We start from the raw sequence: 25,053 nt of genomic DNA on the forward strand, positions 1-25,053 counted from the left end.
ACTCATCAAGGTCCTCCTGCCTCTGCATCCCAGATGCTGGGATTAAAGGTGTGCACCAGCACCGTCGGCTCAGAGATATCCTTTAAGATAGGGTCTCCCATCCAAGTCCTAACCTGGTCCAACCCTGCTTAGCTTCAGGCATGTCAAGTGCGGTGATGAGATAAGGTCTTACTCAGACTCCTAGACTGCCCCTGAACTCCTGTTCTTTCTGCCTCAGTGCCCCAAGGGCAGGGATCAGAGGTGTGCACCACCACACCTAGCTTAGCCTTTCAGTTCTACAAGATAGCCATGTAACTGCAGCTGAGGACCACAAGTAAGATATGAGCCCAAAAACTTACTGTGTCCTCTCAGCCACAAGCACTACCTAAATTCATCGCACTGCCAACATCTGGGTGTGGACGAGCCCACCCACTGTCTCTCCAAGGTCTGAGTCCAGGATTTCCGAGTTCACACATATCACATTCAGAGAATGATGGAAGATGTCGATATCCCAACCGCCCAAGGAAGCCCTCATCTTCGGGGGAATAGCTCAGGTTGGATGGACAGGATCACACACACACCCCTCCCCCCAATGACATGTGCCTTCTAAAGAGAATCTTAGGTAGCACACACTTATCCCAGCACTCAGCAGGTGGAAGATGGAGAATCCAAGTTCGAGATCAGGCTAAGCTACCTATACAGTAAGAGAGACCTTTCCTTGGAAAACCAACCAAGGGCCGGTGAGATTGCTCAGTGGGTGAAGGTGACTGCCAGGAGCCCAAGGATTTGTATTTGATCTACACGGTAGAAGGAAAGATTTGACTCTCACAAGGTGTCCTCTGGCCTCTACACACATGCATGACACACATACGAGCATACAGAAAATAAAATAAGCACAGAAGATGGTCTCTGCCCCGTCCCCCTGTCCCTCTGTCCTTCTGACCCCCACCCCACCCCCCCACCCCCGCCACAGCTGGTCTCATTTTTGTGCAACCTGGCTCAGAAAAAATATGGCCAAGGTCACAACAGCTCACATTTTCTCTTCTTAGTTAGCCACAATGGTAAATAAAATGAGAAGAAACTTTCAATCAATTTAGAAAACACCTCTTATCCACAGGTACCGTGGCAAGCTTGCAAAGGCAACAGGCAGGAGGCAGAGAGGAGGAGCGAGCGGGAGTTCAAGGCCATCCTCCACCACACAGTGAATTCTAGGGCAGTGTGGACCACATCGTTTCCTATCTCCAAAAGATGAAGCGGGAGAAAGAAGAGGAAGGGAGAACCATGCCTGAAGCTAGAGAGATGACTCAGTGAGTAATGGCACTGCCCCATCAAGCCTGATGATCCGAGTTCAAGTCCTGCCGAGACTCACATGGTGGAAATGAATGGACTCCTGGAGTATGACATGTCAGACTCTCTCTCTCAAATAAAATAAAATAAAATATATAAATAAGCAAATAAACAATAATATAATTTTTGAAGAAAGAAAGAAAACCATCCCTCAGCACTGCTAAGTATGTTTGTACAGGGCCAGATGTGCCCCTCATCCAGCTACCTCCATGAAGGTCCAGCAGGGACAGCCTATGTCTCAAGATCGCTGCATCCTTAGCCCAGGTCACACCAGGATTCCACAGGCTCTCCCATGGGCATAACTCCTATGTCACTTGCAAATGCAAATTAATTTCTTCCTTTCTCTCTTTCTTTGTTTCTTTTTTCTTTTTTTTTTTTCTTCTTTTTTTGTTTTGTTTTGTTTTGTTTTTCGAGACAGGGTTTCTGTGTAGCCTTGGCTGTCCTGGAACTCACTCTGTAGGCCAGGCTGGCCTTGAACTCAGAAATCCGCCTGCCTCTGCCTCCCGAGTGCTGGGATTAAAGGCGTGTGCGCCACCATGCCTGGCTAATTTCTTTCTTTCTTTTTTTCCTTTGATATTGGAGATAGAATCTAAGACCTATGCTATAGGTCAGTGTGTACCACTGAGCCACACCCCCAGCCCCTCACTGGGGGATTCTAGGCAGGGGCTCTACAACAGTCCTATATCTACAACGTATGGGTTGTTTTTGTCTTGTGACAGTATCTCCCTATGTGGCCCAGGCTGGCCTCCACCTGTGGTAATTCCTGCTTCAGGCTCTGGTTATTTTTGAAGTCTGGTTTACATTTATTAGTGTATTAGAGAAGGGGATGCCACATCAAGTATGGGCCAAACAGAACAATTCTCAGGCATCAACATCTCCTTCCACCAGATGGGTTGAAACTCAGTTCATGGGGTTGATGTCATGCACTACCCTCTGAGCCACCTAGCCAGCCCCACAGCCTATAGATTCTTGAGGGAGGGTCTCACAGTGTAGCCCATTTTTTTGCCTTGAATTTACAATCCCCCTGCCTCAGCATCCCAAATGCTGGGATTACAGATGTGCCCCACCATTCATGGGGACATCCTTCTTTCTTCAAGCAGATAAGGTCTTTTAGAGAAACAAACCTTCAACCTTGTGATTTCAGCATGCCTCCCGTCTGTTCCCTGGAGCCCCGTCTACTGGAAAACACATCAGACAGGCAGCCAACCTCCGCCTCACGCAACATCGGGGCTGGATGTCGAAATGATGAAGAAAGATTCCAGGTGCGAAAGTTCACGATAGACAGAGTTCAAAGCCAGGTCAAACCCTGGCCTCAGAAGTCAGACAGCAAGGGAGATGACAAGATGGCTCTGTGGCCAGGAAGAATCTGAATACAACCTCCAGCACCCATGTGACATCAAGCTAGGAGTGGTGGTGCCTCAGTGTCGAGGCGACAGACAGACCCCTGGGGCTCACCGGACAACCAGCCTCGCCTAACTGATGAGTCCCGGGCCAGTGAGAGATCGTGTCTCAGAGAACAAGGAGATGGCTCAATGGGTGTAAAAGTTCTTGCCACAGTGGGTAAAAGTTCTTGCCACACAAGCCTGACTCTGAATCCTGAGAAGACAGGGGAAAAACCAGACACAGTAAGAGGACAGCTAACCTGGAGAACACAGTGGTAAAAGAACAGAGACCCTGACTCAGAGGAGAACGGGATGGAGGAACAATCTATGAGATTGTCCTCTGACCAGTGCCATGGCCACGCACACGCTCACGAGCACATGCATGAGTATATACACACATGCACACACATACGAATAAGTGTATACACACACAAATACATGCATGCATATACACAGACACACACACACACACAAAGTGGCTCGTAGCTGAGAATGACATTGGAGGTTGCCCTCCAGCCTAAATATACAAACACATGCATAATTTTTTTTAAAAGATTTATTTATTTATTACATGTAAGTACACTGTAGCTGTCTTCAGACACTCCAGAAGAGGGTGCCAGATCTCGTTACGAGATGGTTGTGAGCCACCATGTGGTTGCTGGGATTAGAACTCTGGACCTTTGGAAGAGCAGTCGGGTGCTCTTACCCACTGAGCCATCTCACCAGCCCGCATAATTTTTTTTAACAACTTAAAAGAAGCAGAGACAGGAACTCCTAACACCCATGTAGATGTTGGGGGGGGGGCGTGGTGGTCCTTCTGCAATTCCAGCCTTAAAAGGCAGAGACAAGGGATCCACAGAGCAAAGTTATAAAGATGTGCGCCATGTCAATGAGCTGACAAGGTGGAAGAAGGTTTTCAACGTCAGCCTCGGGTCTCCACCCATGTGCGCACCCACACGTGAAACCGAGCACATCTCCACGCACAGACACATGACACCCGTGGAAAGGGGAGCAGTCAAACGGTTAGGTATCTTATCACAGTGAGGGACTGGGGACAGTAGGCAGCCAGGGAGCTGGCAGAGGGGTCTGGTGTGTAAAAAAAAAAAAAAGTACTATTACGGTCATCACTTGGAATAAAGTGTTTTCCACACTTATTTCATTTTAATTTTAGACAGGCTCTTGTTAAGTCACCCAGGCTAACCCTGAACGTGTGTTCTGCCTACTCGGTAGCTAGGGTGCCAACCATGAGCGACCACGCCCTGCACAGGTTGTGTTGTTTTTTTTTTTTTTTTCTCCACACTCCCACCCCTGTGAGACAGAATCTCCTGGAGCTGAGGCTGGCCTCAAACTCAGTATGTAGCTAAGGATGACCCCTCAACTCTCACCCTTCTGATCTGAGGGCTAGGATTGCGGGCATGGGTCGCCATGACCAGTTTGTGGCCCGGGATGCTGGGAACGGAGCCCACGGAGGGCTCTGTGTTCAGGTGAGCACTCCTCCCAGTGAGCTCCATCCTTGGGATCCCAGCTGAGTTCCCTGGAGCCAGAGGTGGTCTCTCACTTGCCAAGTAGCAAAGGCTGCCCACCCCCCCAGTACATGAATCACAGGCCTGCAACATCACCCCAGACCTTTTCTTTTTACTGTTTTCTGTTTCATAAATGGCCTAAGGCGCCCTGCTGTGGGCACTTAACTACCTTGGGAGGCAGAAACAGAAACTTTATTCCTTCAAAACAAAACAAAATAGGATCCCCGGAGATGGCCCTGGCCTCCAAAGCCCGCTGACATGGGAACAATCCCCAGGACCGAGGTGGAAGAAGGAAGAGAATTCACTCCTCGGCGTTGCCCTTTGACCTCTATATACACATATGCAAAACCAAATAAAAGTAATTAAAAAATACTTAGAGTAAATATTTAACAATTAAAAACAAGAGACACAAACATCCAGGAGCGTGGCCTCACCCTCAGGACAAGAAAACAGAACGCTGGGCAAGGCCAAGGCCAGGAAGCAGGCACTAGGTTTTAGGTCCAGAATTCATGCCACCTTCTAAGTGATACTGGGGCAGTGGAGTGGGGGGACAAGGATGTGTTTCAGGTCTGGCTATTAGAAGTCCCTCCTCGGCACAAGTCCAGAATCCTAGGAGGCTACACAGCCCTCAAGGGCAAGGGGTCAGAGTCTCAGGGCAGGGATCGGTGTCCTTCCCTGTGTTCTGAGGCTTCGATTCCTCAGAAGGACCCTCTGTCAAGTCTCTCCAAGCTCCCCACCCCACCCCCACCTCCGGAGGCTCTGGTTATAGAGGGAGGGGTGCAGCTGCCCTGCGCCTGTCCCTAGGAGGGAAGGCCAGGCCTTGGTAAGCAGACAGTTCCTTTGGAGGGTCAGGTTTCCACCAGTTATTTAAAGCCTGGCTCCTGGTTCCTGGCTCCGGTTAGGCGACACTGGCAGCCGCCTGCGTGACCAGGATGAGAAATCACAGCGCTATCTGGGACCTGAGTGCCTATGGCAACTGGCAGCGTGGCCTTGGAGACTAATCTCCAGGCAGCAGGGCCTCTTCTGGGGAGGGTTACTACTCCTCACAGCACAGGCTGCCTCTGGCTGGGAAATGGATGGAGCAAGCCCCTGGCCTGGCAGAGAGGACATCTGGCCAGGTGCCTAGACATAGAACCTCCCACAACCATACCTTCTGAGTGTGCATGTGCATACATGCAACACACACACGCACACGCACACTCACACGCAAAGACAGAAATGGATGTCACACATGGCCACACATGCAGCAACCATAGCCAGGAGCTCATACACACACATCAGCATGCTTGGGCGTCAAGCTGGGAAGGGCTATCTCTATGACAAGACAAAAACACAGACTACTGGGATTCAAACAAGTTTTTGTGGGGTTTTTTTGGGGGGTGGATGTGGTCTCAGTCAGTTCAGCCTGGCCTCTAATTCTTGACGTAGCTGAAAGAGGACCCTGAATCCTGGTCCTCCCGGCTCATCCCCCTAAATGCTGGAGGACAGACATCTATCACCACACCAATATATGTAGCGCTGACGATGGGACCCGAGGCTGGCTGCCAACTTGCTATGTAGCTGAGGATGACTTTGAACTCCTGATTCTCCTACCTCAGTCTCCCCAGTGCTGGGATTACAGCCATCTTTGTTCCTTTGACTACGACTGCATTCCGTCCAGGATGTGTAGTAGTGTAAACACCCCCCCCCCCCCCCGCAGTCTGAAACGGGCTGGTTCAGACTCCATTGCCACTGAGAATTAGACCACCTGGGGTGGAGCCTTCCTGCCTAGATGGCTCTATGCTGCTCTCCTTCAAGACACTGCTACCTGCTCAGAGGCCCCTGAGATATTCCAGAGACCACACTCTGTCCTGCAAGTCAACACCTGCAGCTGGTTCCAGGCACCAAGAATGGATTGGCCAGAATGAGCCTCCCCCCTTTATAAGCACAGATTGCTATTAAACATTTGAGCCTTGATCAGGAACCTTAACTTGGCTTCCATTATTTCTCTCGACCGCCTAGTTTCTGTCTTTCAGCCCCCACCTGCCACCCAGGTGTACCCGGTCCATGTGAGCCACGGGCCGGCTCGCAACAGAGTAGGAATGTAGCTGGGCTGGCAGAATATGTCCCCAGCAAGCACAAAGTCCAGGGCTCATTCATAAACTGGGCCTGCTTGAAGCCGGCCTGGGCTGTATAAGACCTGAAACTCAACAAACAAAAACCCTCAAAAGGCAAAATTAGTGGCAAGCAAGAAGCACAAAATGATGGGCGGCGATGGGGGGTGGGGAGGAGTGGCTCCCCAAAGGAGATGATGCCAGAAATGACCTCAGCAACGCGGTCATCAAGGGGGACGCCTGCCCCGCCCCAGCCCAAAGTACCCACCTCCCAGGCCACAGAGCCGAGCAGACTTTGAAGGCTTGCCAAATGACTGGCTGCCCAGGAAACCCAGCCGCCAGCCTGGGCCGCCCACGTGTCGCGGTCAGGGTTGAGCAGGGCAGCAACCTCGGCTGGAGGCTGGGCAAGTGGGTGAGGTGGAGATCAGGGTGTGCAGTGATGAGGTGAGGAGCAGGAAGTAGCGGGACAACCGAGAGCGGCCTTAAGGCCCTGGGACCAAGGACCTTCACGCCAACACAACAGGAACCACACAGAGAAGGGCTTAGAGCAGGTGCAATGTCCAACAGGACTGAGGGGTTACGGCTCCCGTAAAGCTGCCCGGAGTCTGAGAAGAGAAGTGAGGATGATGTCAAGCCTGAAGCAGACAGGAAGACGTCGGGACGGTGGTTTAGGGGTACACAGGGTCCTGAGACACCCAACTCAAACATTCACAGGGATACCAATACCCTGGGAAAGAAAGAAGGCAGAAGGGGAGAAGCTGAGCCTCTGATTGGATGCCCAAGGCTAAGGGGCCTCCGGGCAGGGTCCCTGGGCTGGAGAGAGCTATGGGGGGTATCGCGGAGAACAAGGGGTGGACGAGAAAACAGCCGAGGCACAGAAAGAACAGGAAGGTGGAGTTAGGTAGGTAGAAGACTGGCCACTGAGAGCCTCGGAGTGGCAGGTCAAAGGTCAGGAAAGATGCTAGGACACCAAAACCCTAGGGGGCAGGGACTTGAGAGGTCAACAGAGTGGACGGTGGAGGCTGTGAGAGTCATGGTGGGCTCCACGGAGCTTCCTTCTTTAGGAAGAAAAGCATGGTTTAATGAGACACGCACCACCTAGGGTCTACACGCCGAGTTGAAGACCCACGTCCAGTGGGGTGCCTGGACTCCACTCCCTTTTCACGGGCTCAGACACTGGTTAGAAACTCAGGTGACCACCTCAAAGCACCTCATGGCCAGTTTCTCCTACATTCCATCTGGTGGGAAAGCAGTGTGGTGGTCTGACCCAAAAGCCTGATGTGGTAGAGATGGTGGTCCCAACCGACCTCCCTTCTCATTCTGACCACTGCGGATAGACGGCGCCAACAACAGTGTCTGCTATACAACAGGTGCTCTATAAGCAATCACACATCAAGGGACAACCACAAAACACTGAGAGAAAAGCGCTGTTGGCCAATTCCTGTGTTGTGTGCACCCCCAGTGTACACATCAGCAAACCAGACAGGCGCAGCAGTGCTAAGTCAAATTAGCTTTGATTGACTGCTTGCTTGAGACAGGCTCTCAAGTAGCCCGGGTTAGCCTCCCAACTTGCAATGCAGCTGGGGATGGCCCTGAACTCCTGATCCTCCTGCCTCCCCCTTACCAGGGCTGGGGTCACAGGTATATGACACTACACCTGGTTTATGTGGTGCTGTGAATGGAACCCAGGGTCCCCTGCCACTAAGGTAAGTACTCTATCAATGGAACTACTCCCCCAGCTCGAGGCCAGATAATTCGTATGGGGTCATCAGAATACAGGCAATCTGTCCTCAACTTAAATGGTTGTTGTAAACCCCCCCCCCCCCCCCAGCCTGAAACAGGCTGATCCAGACTTTGACCTTGCTGCCACTAAGAGATTACCTAGGGTGGAACCTTCCTGCCTAGATGACTCTATTGTTCAGCCACTGCAGCTGTTCGCCTCCAAGACACTGCTACCTGCTGGGAGGCTGCAGAGCTATTCCGGAGACTACACCCTATCCTGCAGCTGGTTCCAGGCTCCAAGAATGGATTAGCAGGGGGATGAGCCTCCCCCCCTTTTAAGCACAGTTTTCTATTAAACATTTGAGCTTTGATCAGGAACCTTGACTTAGCTCCATTTTTCTCTCGACGGTCTAGTTCTCTCTCTTTCAGCTCCAGTCTGCCTCCCCAGGTGTACCCCGTTTCTTGTGAGCAGCAGGTCGGCTCGCAACAGGTTGTATCTGAGTGACTGATGGCAGATGGAGTAGAAGGTGCCAGCATTGACATATAAAGTCTTCCTGTAGATACTAACATTGCCTGGAATCACCCAGTGAGGGGCTGGGATACGGCTCAGTTGTAGACAGAACCTGTCTAGAATCCCTCAGTGAGGGGCTGGGAGATGTGGCTCAGTGGTAGAGCCTCTGCCTAGAATTCCCCAGGGAGGAGCTGGAGGCATGGCTCAGTGGTAGAGCCCCTGCCTAGAATCCTCTAGTGAGGGGCTGGGAGCGTGGCTCAGTGGTAGAGCCCCTGTTAGAATCCCCCAGTGATGGGCTGGGGGTGTGGCTTAGTGGTAGAGCCCCTGCCTAGAATCCCCCTGTGAGGGGCTGGGGGAGTGGCTCAGAGCCACAAGCCTCTCCTCACAAGTTCCTCTCCTTACCTCAGCTGCTTCATGGCAGAGTATCAACAGCTCTGGACATGGTGAGGGCTACATGTGAGGCCACACAGACAGGGGTCAGCGTCTGACACCAGGCTAGGCAACCTTAATGACTGAGCAACTGTGATAACCAAGTTCTCCCCCACCCCCATTGCTCTGATGTCAACCCTTGCATAGTGTCCATGTGGCCTCCACACACAGGTAAAAGGAACAGAGCGGGACATGAAAGCTTATCTTTTAGCTGGAAGTCCAGGAGACTCTGACTCCCAGCGGTAGATTCATGCTTCTCCACACTGGTATCCCAATATATTTATTCTGGTACAGGATGAATGTCAGGATGGAGTGCGGAAAAGCCAGAGTTGAAGCAGAGCCAGCCCCAGGGCGAGGCTGTGGTGGGAGGCCCTAGCTGGTGTCTCTGGAGACCCCCTGCCAGACGTAAACACGCCTTCTGAGAAGATCTAGGAGGTGGAGGGGCATCAGGTCCTTTCATGTCGGGAAATGAAGGCTGCATGGAAAACTGCCAAAGGCTCTGAGATGATTTAACCCTAGGCGCTGGCTGGGGGGCGGAGGACGACTCATCCTTCCGAGCTGGCTACTCCGCCCACTGCTGCCTGTCCTTCTACCCTCTGAACCAGTGGGATGAGAGCAGAGCCCCCAGGAAAGGCTGTGCGGTGTGGATCAGGATACTTGGCTTCCACAACCTCAGTTTCCCTATCTGCAAACGGAACTTAAACTAGGAGTTAGTTATCTGAGGGTTCTCTTGGCTTCAGCCCCAGTCTACAACCTTTTCTGCCTTAGTCTGATCTCTTCTACTATCTGAACCAATGTCACAACATTCTCTACAATCCTTCGGCCACGCAGTCCTGCTGACCGCTGCCCCTGCCTCTACCTGACCGCTCCACTCCCCCAGCTCCTGCTCTGTCTGCTCTTACTCTAACCCCTATATGCGCCACAACATCCAAGAAGCTGCTCTTCATAGATTTCATCCCAGGTCCCACTTGCCCCGTTCTCAGTCCTACGCCAGCCTACATAATGCTATGTGACTCTGATTAATTGGACAGAAACCCACGCTTCATGAGCAGGCTACAATTTCTAGGGCAGGAAAAGAAGAGCTTACGCTTTTATTTTACTTTTGAAGACAGTCCCACCCCGGCTGGCTCTGCTCCTGGTTTTTCGGTGACTGGATACTGATTCTGGTGACCGGACGACCGTCTGGGGATGAACAACTAGGAACTGAGCCAGCAGGGGTGAAATGGTTAAGTTTGGAAAAAGCAATTATGGAGGGGCACTGACTAAGTCAGAAAGGGTCCGCCAGGTTCCAAAGAGATGCTCTCCAGGAACCTGGGCTTTTAGGCCATGTGGCTGAGGTCTGACAGGCACTGCTATCATTGGAACCTGTCAGCCTCCTACCTCAGTCTCTGGAGAGCTGGAATTGCAGGTGTGTACCAGCATGTTCCAATCCTTTAGGCTTACTGCCCTCCTGAATTCCTGGGATTCAACCCAAGGCTAGCCAAGTATCTCACAGCTGAGCCACGCCCCCAGCCCCTCACTGGGGGATTCTAGGCAGGGGCTCTACCACTGAGCCACGCCCCCAGCCCCTCCCTGGGGGATTCTAGGCAGGGGCTCTACCACTGAGCCACGCCCCCAGCCCCTCTCTGGGAGATTCTAGGCAGGGGCTCTACCACTGAGCCACGCCCCCAGCCCCTCCCTGGGGGATTCTAGGCAGGTGCTCTATCACTGAGCCACGCCCCCAGCCCCTCCCTGGGGGATTCTAGGCAGGGGCTCTACCACTGAGCCACGCCCCCAGCCCCTCCCTGGGGGATTCTAGGCAGGGGCTCTACCACTGAGCCACGCCCCCAGCCCCTCACTGGGGGATTCTAGGCAGGGGCTCTACCACTGAGCCACGCACGCCCCCAGCCCCTCACTGGGGGAATCTAGGCAGGGGCTCTACCACTGAGCCACGCCCCCAGCCCCTCCCTGGGGGAATCTAGGCAGGGGCTCTACCACTGAGCCACGCCCCCAGCCCCTCCCTGGGGGATTCTAGGCAAATGCTCTACAGCTAAGTCTCACCCCTGCCCTGCCCACCTTCCCTCCTCACACCCATGCTTAGAAGTCTTCAGGGTTCCTTGTAAATCGTAAGTGGATGGACACAGGAGGCTGGAGAGGTGGTTCAGCAGTTAAGAGCCCTGACTGCGCTTCCACAAAACCTAGGTTCAATTCCCAGCACCCACATAGCAGCTCACAACCATGGGTAACTCTCCCTCCAGGCGATCTGAGAGACCCTCACACAGATAAACACACGGGCAAAACACCAAGGCACACAAAATAGAAATAAATTATTGAGAGAGAGAGAGAGAGAATGGATACAGCCCATCAACCAGAGACACAACGCCTATACCAGAATGAAACCCAGGCAGCTGAGTGTGTGATTTGTGCCATGTGATGCCTCCCTCCACTGAGTTTAAGGGCACACAGGAAAAAAAAAAAAAAAAAAAAAGCTAGGGCTTTTGTTCCCAAGACCGCATGAACTCATCCCAGCATGGGACAACATCTAAGATACCCCATCTACCCTCATCATCGGAGTTTCCTGAGGCCCCTCCGGGAGGAAGCTTGCCCTGGGTGTTAGCCCCCTACCTATCAAGCTGTAACCACTGTATTTTCAGGGATTCAGGTGGGCATTAGGAGGCATGACAGTTCCTCTAGAAGACACCAGGGGCTTCGAAGAGTGAGACTTAGTGACTTGTTCTCCTGTGGACCACACCCGAGATCTTTTCCTCCATGGGGGATTTTAGATGATGCTCTGACCAGTTTTATGGCTACCGTCCCTTTCTTGCTTGCCATGGTTCGGCTGACGGCCTCTCAGAAGACTCAAAGCCATCAAGTAGTTAGCCAACCCCCTGCAGTAAGTACAGGGGATCCAGTGGCAGGAGACAGGATCTCAAGTGGCTCAGTCTGGCTTTGAACTTGTTATACAACAGAGGCTGACCTTGAACTCCTGATCCTCCTGACTCACATCCTGAATGCTGGGATTACAGGAATGCACCATCCATGTCTGGATTTACTTTCTAGTCTGTGTTTTATTTTGTTTGAGACTGGGACTCACTATGTAGCCCTGGCTGCACTAAAATTTGCTAAGCAGACCAGGCTAGTGTTTAACTCATAGAGATGCCCCTGCCTCTGCCCCCCAGAGTGCTGGGATTAAAAGTGCATGCCAACACACTGGGCTTACTTTCTATTTTGACCCAGGTTCAGTGAGTTGTGCCGGCTTGCCTTGAACTTGCTCTGCAGCCCAGACAGGACTTGTACTTGTGATCCAAATCTGGTATCTATGTCCACTTGCACATATGCCTTGGACCCTCTTAAGTACAGGGCAAGGTGCTTAGGCATGCAACTGTGAACTGGACTAGTTCTGTCCAGTCTGCCTCGATGGAAACTGACTACTCCATCTGTGAACATTACAGACAAAAGGACACCTCTCTCATTTGTGGCTGGGCCTCAAGACTCAGGCGACAGGACTCCTAGGAGAAACACAAGCTTGGAGAAGCGGAGAAGATCAAGGACACTCGCCACAAAAAAAGGTCTTCCAAGCTGAGACCTGCAAGCAGTTATTGGGTCCAGGAAACAGACAGGTAATATAAAATCATTCTTTATAGCCAGGAGGAGGTGGTAATGACGAAAGCAGCATGCCTTTAATCCCAGCACTTGAGAGACAGGCAGGCACTGGGAGGCAGAGGCAGGCATTGTGAGTTCAAGGCCAGCCTGGTCTATAAAAGGAGTTCCAGGACAGCCAGGGCTACTCAGAGAAACACTACCCCCAGAACAAGTTCAAGTCCCCAGAAAGCACACAAGTGCAGACACTGAAACACACACCCATAATCCCATTACTTCTACTGCTAGATAGGAGGTGAAGTCAGGAGAATTCCCATACCCTCACGGGCCAGCCATCTGTGCGATCATAACCAGGAACAAAAAACACCCTGCTTTAAAGAAGATAAACAAAAGGGTCTGACACCACAGGTCATCCTGTGATGTCTACACGGTTGCCATGATACGCCATGCATGCATGCATATTCACACACAAGAATGCAAACACACAAAAGATTTAAGAAACAAAAGTTCTAAGTCATTATCTGCTACTAAATGAGCCATCATGGGCTAACATAAGATCCCATTTCAAAAAGAGGGATGGGGGAGGTTATGCAGGTAGATGCACTTGCTGCCAAGACTAATGGCCCAAGTTCAGTCCCATGGGAAATCTTACAAATGTCCCTTTTATTTCCTTAGATGTATATACCCAAGCCATACTTAGCTTGGAATGAATCCAGAGCACTTTATTCTCTGGCCTAACTATCCCTCTCGGCCTAGGCCTGGAAGCCTCTAGCCTCCATACAATAGAATCTTCCAAGCTGACTGATTCAATCTGGTCTCTCTTGGCTTCTGCCTAAACTGCTCTGCTTGACCTCATACTAACTCTGGTAATCTGTTCTAGTTTTTTGGCTCCTTCTGTCTTCACCTGTCATCTAGGTTATTCTCTCTGCAACCTGTCTCTGTAAAACTACCACCCACATACACCTCTCCCTCCCCAGCCATCTCTCCCTCTCCCTCCCCCTCCCCTTCAAATAGCCTCTCTTTCTTTCTTTTCTTTTTTTTTTTTTTTTTTTTTTTTGTTTTTCGAGACAGGGTTTCTCTGTGTAGCCCTGGCTGTCCTGGCACTCACTTTGTAGACCAGGCTGGCCTCGAACTCAGAAATCCGCCTGCCTCTGCCTCCCGAGTGCTGGGATTAAAGGCGTGCACCACCACGCCCGGCTATAGCCTCTCTTTCCTGTGCTGAGAGTTGGGCATACCCTATTTCTGACTCATTCTGTCACATCTTTTGCTGATTCCTCACTTTGACTGCCTCTCAATTAGACATCACTTTCAAACATGGCCGCTTCCTTCTACAAACTAACTTTGCCTTCATTGTTAGGGATTAAAGGTATGAACTAAGGGTGTGCCCATATTCCAGCCAGATCATACTGTAATTCAGGGTGTGTCTACATTCCGGCTGGATCATAGAGACCTAGAAGGTCTTTGGAAGTGATGCCTAGTCAGAGAAGCCATTTTGCTGTACAAGAACTGACCCCAGAATCAACTTCATGAGTGTACCAGAGTATACACACACACACACACACACACACAAAATTTTCCCCCTAAGATTGTTCTTTGTTCCCGTGATGCTTTACTCTGCTCCCAAGGTGAAGTCCCTTGCCCAAGGCTACTCAGCAGGTCAGTGGTCAAGCTGGAACTCGAACCCACTCCTGCCTGGCTTCAAAGGTCCTGATGTTTGCACTGAACTCCCCTGTGAGCTGGGGATGCCCTGCGGCAATACCACAGCCTCTGACTCAGGAACACCAAAGAATCTTTCAGCTTGGAGGAGCTGAGACCACAGAGTCTCAGGCTGTGGCTGGCCCAGGGTGGGCGGGTGGTGGATCCGGATCAAAGAGGAGGATGCGGTTTGCCCACCTGCCTGGGAGCAGGGCGGGTGCTGCTTCAACACCTGGAAGCCAGGGTGCACAAAGAGGGGAGTCACCTCCCTTGCAGGGCCCCACTCACCCCAAGCCTGGGCCTTGCTGCTAGAAGCTGCTAGTCCTGAAAAACCAGCTCCTAGATAAACAGGAGACCAACCTGGCCCAGTCACAAGAACCCCCAGAAGCCGTAAGGACCACCCTGGAGATGGGTGGGCTGGCAGGGGTCCTGTTCTACTGATGGGCCACCTGGGAGTATTCTGGGTCCCATCTGTACCAGCTACTGGCCCAGAGCTTCCCAAAGCCAAAGATGAGTGCTGGCCCCAAGGGTCCAACCATTATAGATTTTAACCATACACACACCAAAAGTTTTGAAACCCCTAAACTCATAACTGGGGTGTAGCTTAATTGTAGAAGTTTGCATAGCATGTGTCCTGCCCAGAGTTCTAGCCACAAGACTGGGAGGGAGAGGAGGACCGAGGGTGGGAGAAGGGAGGGAGGGAGGGCCAATGGGCATGAGAAGAAACAAAAGCCACATTTAAGCCAGGAGTGGTAGTGTACACTTGCGGCCCCAGCACTCAGGAAGCTGAGAGAGTTGGACCCAGAGTTCAAGACCAGCCTGAGCTATATATAGCAAGATGTCATTTCAAAAAAGGACAGGCAAGATGGCTTGGCTGGTAAGGGCACTCCCCACCATTCGTGACACAGTGGAAGAAGAAAACAGAGTTCCACAAATTGCCCTCTGACTTGACATGTGCACTGCAGTACATGTATACACACACAGAGAGAAAGAGAGAGACAGACAGACAGACAGACACAGACAAGGGCTCAGTTGTAACAACCTTGCCTCTAGCATCACAAAACACTGTTTGATCCCCAGCACTTAAACCAGGCATGGGGGTAAAAGCATGTAATCACAGCCCTTGAGAAACGGAGACAGGAGGATTAGAAGTTCAAGGTCATTCTTGCCTAAATACCAAGTTAGAGGGCAACCTGAGACACTGTCTCAAAATAGGGGAGGGGGAAAAGAAAAGAGGAAGGAGAGGGAAGGCTCGTCATACAAAGACATCCTTCTCACTGCACGCCCACCCTGACCCCACCACCACCGCCAACCAAGAAAATACAGCTTTCTTCTGTCTCACATAAATCACAGCCACGGCAGTGAGGACCACAAGGCCCTCCCAGCCTGCTTCCCTCCCCACAAAAGAAACTTAAGAATGTCCACAGCAAACAGCGACAGTTGTTGACACATCACTGGGACCACCCCGCTCCTCCCAGCTCTCTCCTGGAGCAAGGGAACATAAGAGATGGACATGACGTCACCCAGTCACCCAGCAGACGGCTCCCTGCCTGGCACCATCCCAACCACAGCCCTCCTTAGCCCTACAGCATCGACTGTTCCAGAGCCCACCTGGGCTGCAGAGGATCCAGGACCAGAGGCCCCGGGGGCGGCAGCAGGAAGGTGTAATTTCATCTCAGGAGCTCGCTGTGTGAGTCACCAGAAACGAGGGATGAAATTCCAGCTCCTGAGACCAGGGGTAGTAGGTGCATTCCTGGCCCAGAGTCGGCTCTCAAAGCGGGCATGGAAGATGCTCCTGAACAAAGGGTTCAGGAAGAGGTCCCCCCACTTTGGATAGCCCCAAACTGAGCACACAAGTTCTTTAGGAATGCCTGGATTGTCACTGAGATGTAGCTAGTATGTGTGTGTATCTGTGTGGCACAACCACAAGACAGGGTTCTATACAAGTGGCTGACAGGAACCAGGCCTGGTGTGGGCCACCTATAATCGCATCATTTGGAAGACCGATGCAGGAGGCTATGAGTTTCAGACCTATCTTACAATATGAGTTCTAGGCCAACCTGGGCTACACAGACAGACCCTGTCTCAAACAGAAAGATTAGGAAATTAGCTGTATTATAGAATGCCTGCCTAGAATCCCCCAGTAAGGGGCTGGGGGCATGGCTCAGTGGTAGAGCCCCTGCCAGAATCCCCCAGGGAGGTGCAGGAGGTACAGCTCAGCAGTAGAGTACTTGTCTAAGAATCCCCCAGGGAGACTCTGGGGGTGTGGCTCAGCAGCAGTGTCTACCTAGCAAATGCAAGGCCTTTGGTTCAATGGTGGTGAGGAGGAAGAGATCAAAAGGATTTAGTCCCTGTCGGAGCCACACCAAGGACAATACTGAGTAGAAGAAACTTGTCTCCAAGGCCTACACACTCTGTCACCCGATCCATGTGACAACCTAGAAATGTTAAGACTAGAAGAGACAGAACATGCTGGCTGTGGTGGTGCACTCCGGTAGGATTTGCTGAAGGAGGCAGAGGCAGGAGGATCTTGAGACAGAACACTGATAGTAACTGTCAGGCATGGGAGCGTGCAATCCACTACAAAGGAACTGAAGGATTGCCCCTTGCTCTGATAAAGGGTGGATCACGTTGGTGTGCTTACCAAGAAAGACCTGTGTTGGTACAGGCTTGTCACCAGCTACCCTGCTACCAGCCCTCCAGAATATACACAGCCATGATTGGTGGGAGGGTCTACCTACAGATCACCACTAAGAAAGAGCACATACCCTGTGCGTTTCCCATTGGCTGGTGAAATGACCAATGAATGGATAAGAAAATAAAGACTCCCTTTATTTTCACTTTGTTTTCAATTCTTACGTGTATGCGCTAACGAGTTTATGCGCACCATGTGTGCGCAGGAGCCCAAGGAGGCCAGAACATGGCACCAGATATCCTGGGACTAGAATTTCAGGTGTTTGTGAGCGGAATCAAACCTGGGTCCTCTGTAAGAACAGCAAAAGCTTTTAAGAAGCTAAGCCATCTCTCTCAGCCACAATCCCAAAGGGTGGTTTTATTTTTGAGACAATATCGCTACATAACCCAGGCATGGCCTCAAATTTATCATCCTGCTTCAGTCTTCCAAGTGCTGGGATTGCAGGTCACTACCACCACAGATAACCCAACTCCCCTCTCAGGGTTGTTCTGTCAACAAAAAGATCAAAAGCATTCTCTACATATTACATTTGTTTTAGTTTTATTATTGATGTGTGTGTGTGTCCCCGGCATGTGTTGGACATTAATGTACCATGGTGCAAGTGTGGAGGTCAGAGGAAAACTTACAGGAGTTGGTTCTCTCCTTCCACCACGTGAGTTCCAAAAGCTTCAACTCAGGTCATTAAAATTGTACAGCAAATGAGTGTCTTCACCCACTGAGCGATCTCCCTACCCTATCCCAGTCTACAATTTATAAGAATCAAATTGGCCGGACAACAGTGGCACACACATTTAATCCCAGCACTCAGGAGGCAGAGGCAGGCAGATCGCTGAGTTTGAGTCTGTAGAACCTGGTCTACAGACTGAGTTCCAGGACAGCCAGGGCTACAGAGAGAAACCCTGTCTTAGGGCAGGGGGAGTAGGTCGGGAGTTAACCTCATTGTGCAGCAGTAAGAGATGGGACCCAAATGAGGGCACTGAGTTAGATACTGTCATGAGGATGAAATCACCATGTGCGGCATTGGTAGGTTTTTAAGAAAAGGAAAAGAAGAGATGGCAAGATGATTCAGTGATTTAAAAACACTCATTGTTCTCACAAAGAACCTGAGTTTGGTTCCCAGCATCCATGTCTGGCAGCTCACAACCATCTGTAACTCCAGCACATATGCACAAACCCACAGTCACACAGCCATAATGAAATCTTGGGGCTGGAGAGATGGCACAGTGATTAGCACTCGATCTTGTAGAGAGACCAAATGGCCAGCACTTACATGGTGGCTTGAAACTGTACCTCCGGTTCCAGGGGATCTGATGCCCTCTTCTGAACTCCACGGGTACCAGGCATGCAGCTGGTACACAGATAAAACATGCAAGCAAAACACTCGTGCACATAGCATAAGATAATTAATAATAAATAAAAACTTATTTTAAAATGATGAGAGACACAATCTAGCACTTGTTCTGTATCGCCATGTATGCCTCACACCCATATCAGAGCAGCCCACCATTGAGAAGGCTCCCACAGGGGGCATGGTGAATCTTAGCACTTGGCTAGACAGAGCTCTGTGAGTTCAAGGCCAGCCTGATCTACATAGCACGTTCTGGACCAGCCAAAGCTATATCCTGCCTCAAAATACAAAACAAACAAACAAAAACTCTTGCCAGATGTGGGCCCCTTAACCTTGTACTCTAAGAACCTCAAACTAAAAATCTTCATTCATGAATTCCCAGCCTGCAGTAGTCAGATATAACCACAGTATTTGGGCGAAGACATTTGCTGTGTCATTTCATGTCCCCCTGCAGAAGCAGCCTTTCTCCCCAGCCTGTGACCATCACAGGAAGAGACATGAGACTCCCCATCTTGACATTGAAATGTCAAAGAAACGAAACTGTCTCCTAGTGTTCAGTTTGGGCTTTATAAATCTTTAAGGTCTTACCAAATAGCCCTGCCGACCTGGAACTCACAATGTAGACCTGTCTGGGCCTTGAATGTAGAGATTCTCCTGCCTCTGCCTCCCAGAAATAGACCCCAAAACAAGAGGTTTTCACACTTGGGATCTAAGAGCCCTAAATTTTCATGTCACCCAGACCTCTCTGGAGAAGTCAACTGTAAACTCCACTAAAGAAGTTAAGAGCACCAGATGGGATGACTCCAGGTTAAAGCACTTGCCACCGGGCTGATAGTCAACCAAGTGCAATTTTTACAACCCACAAGGTGGGAGGAGGGAACGGACTCCTGTCTTCTGGGCTCCACATGCAAGCTGTGACATGTGAACATGCATACACACATGCGCACACACACATGCTTGCAGCACAAACATAAGTTCAAGTCCCAGAACTCATTGGGGGGGGGGGTTCGAGCATTTTTTAAAAGATTTTTTTTTTAATTTATTGTATATGAGTACACTGTAACTGTACAGATGGTTGTGAGCCTTCATGTGGTTGTTGGGAATTGAATTTAGAACCTCTGCTCACTCCGGTCAACCCCGCTCTGGCCCAAAGATTTATTTACTATTACAAATAAGTACACTGTAGCTGTCTTCAGACACACCAGAAGAGGACATCAGATCCCATTACCGATGGTTGTGAGCCACCATGTGGTTGCTGGGATTTGAACTCAGGACCTTCAGAAAAGCAGTCAATGCTCTTACCTGCTGAGCCATCTCACCAGCCCCCACAGAGCCCATTTTAAGAAAAAAAAGATGAAGAGTTGGTGAGATGATGGCTCAGCTGGTAACGTCCTTACCACCAAACCAATAACCTGAGTTCAATCCCCAAGACCCATGTGAAGGAGGGAAACAATTCCTGAAATGTATCCTCTGAACTTTATACAAGCACCTCGGTGCACTTGCTCGAGATGCACACGCAATAATAATTAAAGCAGGGTGTGGTAGGTGCTTGTAATCCCAGCTCTGAGGAAACAGAAGTAGGCAGATTCCCAGGGTTTACTGGTTAGTCAGCCAAACTTACTTGGCAAGTTCTAGGCCAATGAGAGACCCTGTCTCAAAAGTCAAGGCGAAGAAGGTAGAGGAATGGCTCAGTAGCTAAGAGCACACCTCTGAATATACAGAGGACCCCAAGTTTAGTTCCCAGAACCTATGGCAGGTGGCTCCCAACCACCTGTAACTCCAGTGCCAGGAGATCCATTCCCTCTGTCTTCCACAGGCCCACACATGAACGTGTATATACTGTATACACACACACACACAGTTAAATATAAAATAAACAAACAAAACCAAGGTAGAAAAACAATACAAGGCAGACAGACAGTTCCTAAAAAACAAAATACCCAAGCGCTTTCTCTCTCTCTCTCTCTCTCTCTCTCTAACACACACACACTCATACACACACACATACTCATACACACACACACACTCATACACACACACACACAAAGCTATAGGGACAACAGATAAACCTATAGAGTAATTTTAATCTAAGAACATGGCTGCTCTGGCAAGGGATCATATACAAAGGTATGATCCAGCTGGAATGTGGACACGCCCTGAATTACAGTATGATCTGGCTAGAATACAGACACACCCTTAATACACACCTTTAATCCCTAACAATGAAGGTAAGGTTACTTTGCAGAAGGAAGCGGCCATGTTTGAAAGTGCCGTGTAATTGAGAGGCGGTCAAAGTGAGGAATCAGCAAAAGATTTGACAGAATGAGTCAGAGATGGAATACTCCGGACTCTCAGCACAGGAATGAGAGGCTACGTAAGAGCAGGGAGAGAAAAAAAGGTGTTATGTGGTGTGTGTGTGTGTAATATAGATATGTGTATGTATATGGCAGTTTTGCCAAGATAGTTTTACAGAGGCAGGTGACAGAGAGAAGAAGCTAGACACAGGTGAAGACAAAAAGAGTCAGACAATGAGACAGAGCCAGAAGACTATTGCCAACGTTAGTGTGAGGCCAGGCAGAGCAACTCAGGCAGAAGCCAAGAGAAACCGGAATGAATCAGTCAGTTTAGAAGATTAGATTGACGGGAGGCTTCCGGGCGTAGACCTAGGGCTAGTTAGAACAGAGAAAGAGAAAGCTCTGGACTCAGCCAAGGCCGTGTATTCACAAAGCATGGATATGGCTCTCAGCTCATCCCTTCATCTGAGCAAATAAAAGCGACATTTACAAAACCCCAAGATCTCCAGTTCAGGGTGCTCTATAAATGAACAGTAGTTCTCAGTAGAATTGCGTCATCTCTGATTTATCTTCAGTCCAAATTTAACCAGGCGTCCTTATTTTTATTAGCTAAATCTGGACTTCAGAAGCAGGTGGTCCTGAAGGAAGGGGACAGGTGGACCTGTAAATAGCTCCAGGGCCACCAGGTTCCACTCAGGGTCAGGAAGAAAGGGGCTTACAATGAGACTGCTACACTCCCTGTGTGGAAAGGAACGCTCCATGAGTCATCCCACACCCATAGAAGGATAAAGTCTATCCACTGAAGAAAACCTAAACCAGCTCCAGAGTCTGCACTGAGCCTCCTGCCCATACCCATCATCTGGGGCACTGGGTCTGAAACCGACTAAGCATCCAATCACAGACCACGTCAGCTCGGTCCTTACAGAAACTGACCCAAGTCAGGTGCAGATGCAGGGGCAAAGCTTCCTCATGGGTCCTAGGGCAAGGCAAGGGGTGAACTGCAAGGGGGAACCCAGGCTCTCCAGCTTCCCACGCTGCTCCTGTCCACCCACAGTAAACCACTGAACGTAAGTAACCATCAAAACAGGAAGACCAGAAGTTAGGCAAGGCAGCCGTGAAGAGCTGCCGATGGGGAAGAGAAGTATTCGTCTTCTTTTATTGATTTAGTGCAGTGGGTCATGACTCATTTAGGGGGAGTCGAACTACCCTTTCACCGATATTTCTAAGACACAAATATTTATATTATGACCATAACAGTAGCAAAATTACAGTTATGAAGTAGCAACAAAAATAATTTTATGGTTTCGGGGAGGGGGGTCACCACAACATGAGGACCTGTATTAAAGTGTCGTGGTGTTAGAAAGGTAGAACCAGCCGGGCGTGGTGGCTCACGCCTTTAATCCCAGCACTCGGGAGGCAGAGGCAGGTGGATTTCTGAGGCCAGCCTGGTCTACAGAGTGAGTTCCAGGACAGCCAGAGCTATACAGAGAAACCCTCTCTCGAAAAACCAAAAAAAAAAAAAAAAAAAGAAAGGTAGAACCACTGGTGTGTGTGTGTGTGTGTGTGTGTGTGTGTGTGCGCGCGCGTGCGCAAGACAGAGGTCAACCTCAAGGGTTGTTCCTCCAGGGGCATCTCTAGATTTTTGGTTAGGTTTGGTTTTGAGACAGGGTCAATATTACCCCAGCTGGCATAACTTACTACGTTATATAGACCAGACTGGCCTCAAACCCATAGACATTCATCCTCAAGCAAAGCCCACACCACCACTCCCAACTGCCTTCTTTTTTGTTTTTATAAGACGAGGCTTTTCTCTGGGACTTGACACTCACCAAATGGGCTACGTGGACTGGCCAGCCAGCCCCTTGGGTCCATCGGTCTCTGTATACCCAGTACTGGAATGGCATACATGCCTGCCAAGCCTGGCCTTTTATGTGGGTGCTAGGATTGAACTTGGATCCTCAGGATTAGGTGCCAAGCATTCTACCTGCCCCCAGCTCAGATCAGAACTGTTAGGCCACAACATGCCTGCTGCTCAGGGGCTCTCCACCCTCAATGCTACTCCACTCCTACAGGCCAGCAATCCACCCTTCTCCAGCTCATCTCCCTGCAGGCCTCTGCTGGGACCACTCTACTCTCTAAAGGGTTCAGGTCTCCACCTCTCCTCATCTGGGAGCTCTTTAAGCATTAGTCTGAGCTCAGGCAGAGCACTTGCCTGCAATCCTAGTACTTGGGAGGGCTGAGGCAGGAGGATCATGAGTTCAAGGACAACCTGAACTACATAATAAGCTCCTGTTTAAAAAGAAAGAAAGGAAAGGAAAAACAACTTGGTGTGAGGTCTGTGCCCTCAGCCAGGATCCCACTCTGTTCTGTGGGGCTTCTGAATTAACCCCCACAAATCTTGCTTTTCAAGTGTCTGTCAGGGTTTCTGCAGGCCCCAGGCAGCTGGCTTGTCCCAAAGAACCTGGCTTGTGTCACTGGCTGCTTGCCACACACACACACACACACAGACACACACACACACACACACACACACACACACACACACACACACGTTCCTGAACAGAAAGGTCCAGTAAGACTGGGAAACAGTGAGAGGCTTGTGTTTAAGGGAATAGTTTAGGGTAATTGACAGGTTGTCCCTTAGGAACCAGGAATGAAAGGTGTCCCAGAAAAACACTAGGACTATTATTACCATGGTGTTATCCTAGCATTTGGGAGACTGAGGCAGGAAGATTGCCCTGAGTTCCAGGTAAGCCTGAATTATAAAGGAAGTAATTAGCCTACGGACACATCAGCCTACACACACACACACACACACACACACACACAGATAGAAAATTAACAGAGGATTGTATTCATTCATTCATTCATTCATTCATTCCAACACGCAGTCGCTCAACAAGTGAGTAGCAAGCTCCCATTCCCACTACATCTAGTGCAACCAAAAGACACACTCGAACAGCCAAGAGAGATAGGGTCAGGAGAAAGCCAGGACAGTATAGGAACACAGATATGGTAGACTCTCGGGACCAAGCAAAACTAGCCAGGTCTTGAAGTTCAAAAGAAAAGAGAAGTACAAGCTTACACAGCCCTCCTTAAGCCAGGCCGACTGAAGGAACGCACGAGTGATGCCCGGGTGTCACAGGTGTGCCAACATGAGGAAAAACCAGGGTCCAGGCCAGGAGATGCTGTCTGTGGACCCAAGGCCACACTCAAGACATGATGAACCCCCCTTCTCCCCCCGCCCCGAAAGCCTTCCTACCAGGAAGCTCAACTCAGGTCTCCAACAACCCAGCTATTACCCGAGCATGCACACACCCCGATCTCTGCACATGTAGCAACTGAGCAGCTGCTCCCGAGACCTCTATTATTATGTCTGCCTTTCGGACGATTTCCAAGTACCAAGCAGGAGACTGCCGCGTGTCAGAGGCCGGCTGGGCTCCTAGGAGCCAGCCTTCAATGATAACAAAAATGCCAACTGGCTTCCTGGAAATGAATGACCCTTCTGCCCTGCATCTAGACAACAAAGCACTTAAGTAAGTTAGGCATGCCCCTCAAGATACTGTCCCCAAGACCAAACTCCCAGGGCCAATAACCAGACAAGGGAAGCGGCACAGATCTAGTCCTTCCTTGTTTCCCTGGCTAGGATCCACTGGGACCCTTGGAGTTAGAACTGGCAATTTCTAGGTCATCCACATAGCTGGCTACAGAATGAGACACAGCTCAAGCCTTCCACAACCCAGCAGGTTAGGGGGCTCTGACACCCCCACCCCCACGCTAGGCCCGTTTCTAGGTCTGCTGATAGATTTTCTAAAGAGGCCAAAGTCAATCTCACACACTCCTGGAGCCTTAAGCAGGTGGTGACTTATGATGGAGAGACACGGGACAGTATCGGCACCCAATTTCGATGCCCCACTGCCCAACCCCTCCCAGCTGCCAGCCACCAGCCTCCTACCACTTCCTCTTGCTCCAAATAGAATAAATAATCGATGCCGGTGCCCTTTCCCTCTGGGAATGACGCTGCTAAAATAAATGAACGGATCAAGGCACCTCCCAAGGCCAGAGGTCTCGGAGGGCCCCAACGGAGGAACAGGGAGCACTGACCACTGAGCTTCCAGGAGCAGCTCTGCAGTCTGAGCCGGAAGAGAAGCCCCTTGTGAATCCCCACTCCTCTAAAAACCTGCCGAAGCCCAGCCTTCACGCCCCACATTCCAGATACACACTCCATCGCTGAGCCCAGCTCCTGAGTTCTTTCACTTCCCCAGGAAGGGGACCCAGGAACTGCCACCTCTAGTCTACTCCAGAGAGGCTGGGTCGCCAGACCCGATGCTGGTCTCCGCTAGTCTCCTGACAGAGCAGCCAAACTCTGAGAGCCACGGGTGTCCCCCCGCACCCCCTCCCGTTTCCCTGGGGCTTAGAGGCCAGGAAAAAAGTCGCCCTCTCAGCCCCCTGACTG

The 25,053-nt window shown here is 50.5% G+C and overlaps 1 protein-coding gene across 13 annotated transcripts in view; it reads right to left on the reverse strand.

Moving 5' to 3' along the window:
• Gtf2ird1 (GTF2I repeat domain containing 1) overlaps nucleotides 1–25,053 on the reverse strand; it is a 102,618-nt gene that overhangs the window by 76,489 nt on the left and 1,076 nt on the right. The gene's annotated exons all lie outside the window — the stretch shown is intronic.

This window comes from Mus caroli, unplaced genomic scaffold (assembly GCF_978045245.1).
Source record: "Mus caroli unplaced genomic scaffold, Mus_caroli_1 scaffold_4, whole genome shotgun sequence".
Lineage (NCBI taxonomy): Eukaryota > Metazoa > Chordata > Mammalia > Rodentia > Muridae > Mus > Mus caroli.